The sequence below is a fragment of the Vulpes vulpes genome, chromosome X, assembly GCF_048418805.1.
Source record: "Vulpes vulpes isolate BD-2025 chromosome X, VulVul3, whole genome shotgun sequence".
Classification (NCBI taxonomy): domain Eukaryota; kingdom Metazoa; phylum Chordata; class Mammalia; order Carnivora; family Canidae; genus Vulpes; species Vulpes vulpes.
In genome coordinates, this window is record NC_132796.1 from 23,262,511 (window position 1) to 23,268,346 (window position 5,836).

A 5,836-nucleotide genomic window follows, 5' to 3' on the forward strand; every position below is an offset into this window, starting at 1 on the left:
CCTTACTGTATGGGGGATTCTTAATAAACTTGTACCAACCAGCCACAGCCTTTCTAACTTTATCTTTAAATATCTTTCCTCTCACAATAAACTTTACAATGAAGTACACCGGCCTCCTCACTTTTCTTTCATTCAAGTAGGCACTCATGCCCCATGCAATTCAGATAGAAATATTTAGAAATTCCCCAGAAGGAACTTAATGAAAATAAACTCTATGTACTTGTACTATGCTGGACAATGAGAAATGATGAAGATATACCAGAAACAAATCCTGTTTTCAGGGACAGGCAACTTTCTGGTTATTGAAGATAGATTTTTTTAAACTTAATTTTAACTTGGATTATCTAGGAGTAAAAACCATGGATAGTTGAATATTTTCCAAATGTTGATATTATTCTAATTATCCAGGCCTCAGTCTTATTCGCCTTAGTAATATTAAAACAAGAATGAAGGGTTAAACTTGATTGTCCCTTTACTCTTTAAGCTAAAAAGCACACAGAGTTTTAATATTTAATTCACAGCCACAATGCGTGTAAAGCAGTAGCAATGACAAGCTTTCAGTGCATGGTATAGTAAACATAAGCATGAAGCTGTATGGGTTCATAAAGACACTGGTAAGTGAGATTAAGTTTGCTCTTTATTAAGTAATTTGCTCTATGTAGTCTAAAACAACAGAAACAGAAAGAGAAAAATTAAAAATTCACAGTTAATGTTCCCAGCCCTGAGATACACATACAATGAGAACACTACAAAGAGAGATATTGTTTGAAATCATGTACTGTTTTTAAATGTATCTCCAAAAATTCCCATGTGTGTGACAACATTTGTGTGCCATCCACAGCAGAGAAAAGGAAGGCAGAGTGCAGAAGAAGCTTATATGTGTGTATTTTGCATGTGGACAATAAATTGAAAGGCCAGACTCATCCATTAGAATATAGATAAATTACACATAAAGGTTGGAAACTGAATTCTTAACTCTTGCCAGAAATATTGTAAAATGTATCCAGATTGCTCTAAATCAGTTAGAAGATTTGTTGGAAATACTATATCGTCTTTCCATATGCTGAAGGTTAGCAGCTTAACAGAAAAAAAAAAAAAAAAAAGACACAGCATAGAAATTTGGGTTAAAAGTGGCTATTCGGCTGGGGTATGTTTTCTGCCTATTTTCTTGTCTTCCAGTGCTCTGAAATCAGTTGAAAGACTGATGTGCCTTCTCTGCTAATGGAATTCTTTTCTATTCTTTATTTGCTCCTGGACCATGTAAAACCATTTTATAGTTCCTTGGACATTCCCAAGTGCAGCTTTAGCTTTTACCACCTGTGGTCTCTAAAATCCTCTTAACTAGACAGGTAGCCTAAAGTGTACAAGAGAATCAGGCCTCTGTTGCAAGGAAGTTTTCAGTCTCCGAAGACTGCCAAGGTAAACCTGACAAAAGGATTAGAAGTCAGAAGAGTAATAGAGAGCTAACCTAGACTAACTACCCAACAAAACCAGCAGCTCTATTTACAGATTTCAGGAAGATGATGAACCCACCAGTTATGGCACTTTTACAGAGAGGACAAGTTCAGTTCTTCATTTCATTGTTACATATCTTCAGTTACTAGAAGAGGCTAGCTTATGCTGAGCAGTAATTATCCTTCCAGTAACTTCTACTATTTGGTAGTGTCTTGTACATCAAAGGATTATTTTCTTCCTCTATATTATATTCTCAAGTACATATATTTATACAAACAATAGCATGTGCACTAACATCCCAAATGTGGTGTCAAGGAGTAATTTGGAGTCATATTTTCACTTTAAAGGAAATATTTTTACATCAGATAGAAATTCAGCCTCTTAAAGAGAGTATTCTGAACATAATTTATATTTTGCTCAATGGTTGTGGGTCATCACCATTATTAAAAGAAATTATTGTATTGTGTTTCATATGTTGATGCCTTCAGAGTTTATGCAAGTTGGTAGAAAAGTGTGTCTCTGTACTGCATGGTCTTAGGATCTTTACCTTTGGGGCTTTGTGTATTTTTTCTGTAGGTTTTCTCTTTTGTTTCCTAGTATCAGATTGTGTGATCTCAATCCTGCCACTGTGCTTCCCTGTACTTCTAATCTTATGTGACTTCGGAAATTAGACAGCCACACTCATTGCAAAGGCATCTAAAAGTGCCTGAGTGAGACTTTCTTATAAATAAAATATATAAACTTAAATGCATGCTCCAATGGACAGAATCTCATCCCTTCTCCATGGTATCCAAGCCTTTGTGTATTCGCGTCTTCTTGAGTGTGAGTACAACCTCTGACTTGCTTTGAAACAATAGAATATAGAAAGTAGAGAGGATGCCACTCCTTTGATTAGGTTACATTAATGGCACTGTAAAGGGATTTCATAGATACAATTAAGGATGATAAACTGATTTTGAGGTATCAAAAAGATTATCCTGGATGGGCCTGACTTAATCAGGTGAAATCCCTTATAAGAGGAACTAGACCCTCCCTAAAGTTAGAGACTTTTCAGTTCTGGCTTTGAACATGCACACTGTCATGCTATGAGGGGGCCTGTGGTGAGAACCATGTGGCAAGAAACTGCAGGTAGCCTCTAGGATGGGAAGGAAGCTGACAGCCATCAAAACTGCTGAGGCTGTCAATCTTACAGCTGTGAAAAAAAAAATGAATTTTTCCAACAACTTGAAGATGCTTAGGACCTTCCCTCAATCAATCTAGTGATAATCCTGGGATGCCTGGGTGGCTCAGCAGTTGGGTGGCTGCCTTCAGCTCAGGTTGTGATCCCGGGATCTGGGATCGAGTCCTGCATCGGGCTCCTGCGAAAAGCCTGCTTCTCCCTCTGCCTATGTCTCTGCCTCTCTCTCTCTCTCCCTCTCTCTCTCTCTGTGCCTCTCATGAATAAATAAATCCTAAAAAAAAAAAAAAAAAACCTTGTGATAATCCAAAGTCTGACCAACACCTTGAGTGCAGCCTGGTGAGACTCTGAGCAGAGGACACAGCTAAACTTTACCCTGAGTCCTGCCCCACCAGAACTGTAAGATAATAAATGGGTATTGTTTTCAATTGCTGCATTTGTGGTAATGCATTCAGCATAGGTAACTAATACATATGTGCTACATGCCATTCACTTTGTGTGTACAGAGAAACTTTGGGCTCTTTCTTGTCTTTTCCTGGTTTCCAGTTGGTTAACCTCATCTTCACTCATTAAAGTATTAACCAAAATATTGAATACACACATGCATGTTGTACATTTGAATATATGCATATTAAGTACCCTTTCCAACTAGTATATATGCCATAAAAACATAAGATTATTCTGAATGTGCCTTAATTGCTTAAGGGAATGTATATTGATGGAGTGAAAGCAAAGAGGCTCTTTCAGCATAGGTGTAGGGCACCTTACACAAAGGTACTAAATAAGATGATATAACATAAATACTGAAAGAGCTGAATACTATTCAAAATATTCTAAATAGGGAAGCCCCGGTAGCACAGTGGTTTGGCGCCGCCTTCAGCCCAGGGTGTGATCCTGGAGACCCAGGATTCGGTCCTGCATCAGGCTCCCTGCAAGGAGCCTGCTTCTCCCTCTGCCTGTGTCTCTGCCCCTCTCTCTCTCTCTCTCTCTGGTCTCTCATGAATAAATGAATAAAATCTTTTTTAAAAAAAACCCAAAATATTCTAAATAATAATATTTAGAATTTAGGATATTGTGTCACAAATTTAACTGTCTACCAGGCCTGACATTTCACTTAAATGAGTGAATCTGGCCACAGAATAAAGAATAAGGAGTGGTGGAGACTGTGGTGAAAATGTCACTGCCCAAAGAGGCAGCTGTTATTCTGCCCTTACCAGATAATTTTCATGTGAGTATGTGAACACAATTTTTCCAGATATGCTATTTTTCAAAAAGAAGGTAAAAATGTAGATGCTCACGTGGTATCTCCATCAAAATGAAAATTTTAAAAAATAAGCAACTGTACTGGCCAAATAAGACAGTAATATAGGCCATATCTGGCTATAAATTTGTGTCTTGAATTAAAACTAATGACTTATATGTAAGAGTCTTCAAGCATATATATTTAGTTTTCTTAATCAGCATTAATGAACAGGTCAGTGAACTAGAGAAAGTCTACACAGGCTTTTACTAATATCCTAATGAAAGATACAGTATTCTTTACCTTTTGTTATTCTCATTTGTGTTTTATTTCCATTGCAACGCATGAGTAAACAAAGTCTGTATCTGACAAAAGTTTGTCCATTCTCAACTTAGTATTTTTGTGACTTTGTAAATGAGGGGAACTGAGAGGGAATTAGGAGCAAGGAAAAGAAAGATAAGGTACCTTAATATTCCTCATTCAGCCCCAGAAGGTCATGGTCCACACCTGACTCCTTTTCCAATAGATTTTTACACTAAATAGAACTCCAAATTAATGGATTTCAGACAGCAGTTTATAAAGGAGGATAACCCATGTTTCTTGAAGTCATATTTTCCCAGGGCCTAAATGGTATCAGAGTAACAGTAACTACTCCTATTTCTATAACCCTTACCACAAACTGATATGATAGCCATCCAGTCTACTACAAATTCCACCATCTTGCCCTACTCCAAGTTATATATGGGAACTCCATATAACTGTCCTTTGAGACATCATGCAAATGCCCTTTCAGCAACCAAAGAGTATCTTCCAAGTCCTTCCTCTCTTGTTTCAGTAGCATTTCACCCTAGGCCCAAGAACCCTACTTTGTTATTTGAACACACATAAGCATAGTTACTACAGGTAGTGCTGGTGCTGATAGAAATCAACACGATCTAGAATTGGCACTGTGTCAATTACACAATTACCTTGAGGCCCTCCCTGACAGTGTTCCCTGAGGTGTGCTTAGCATTATGCAAGCACCTCATGCAAACCTCAGTTAGTGCTTACCATTTCTCTTGCCATAGACCCCAGCTTCTGATCCATGAATTTTGAGTAAAGCCTCCTCCACATCATTAGCATAACCTGTGATCTTCTTAGAAATTCAGAATTTCCAGCCAAATTCTGAATATACAGGCTGAGAACCCAAATTTTAGCAGGTGATGTGTATGTATCTTAAAGTCTTGGCTAAAGGACCAATACCTGAGACAGATATACTAGCCATCTTCTAAATCTGTCATAAATATGTAAACTCCACCTGCAACCTATATTCCCTGTACCCCTTTTGATCACCCTTCTATCTTTTAGAATTTACCAAAAAACCCTATTGAAACAAAACTTATTTCTTTTTTCACTATACAAGGTTATACTGGAAGATTTTTTTTTTTTACTAGAAACTGCCCTTTGTATCTAATATAAAATTGGACACATTACCTCCCATTATAATTACAAAACCACTTTTTATCACTTTTTAAATCCCCATTAAGATTTAAACACGCGTACCTTTTAATCCAACAGTTACACTTCAAGGAATTTATCCTGAAGATATACTCACACAGGTGCAAAAGGATATATGTTCTAGGATGATCACTGTTAACACACCAATTATAATACTGATATCTAAATATATAAATGCCCAGCCATCAGGAACTGGGTAAAATAATTACATGTCCATATAATCTGTGCCTTTATAAAGTATAAAGAAAATCTGCATATAGCTGATCAGAAAGGTGTCTAATAAGTAATAAGGATGCCAACCAAGTCATGAAATTTTATTTTGCATGCTGTCATTTGAATATTACAAATCCATATATCTACATATACCTATATGCTTGTTTGTGTGAGTATGTATATAGAACCTATATAGTTGTCATTGTATGTTGGCTTACCTGACCTCATTTTCAACTCTCTTCTGTCCTACCTGC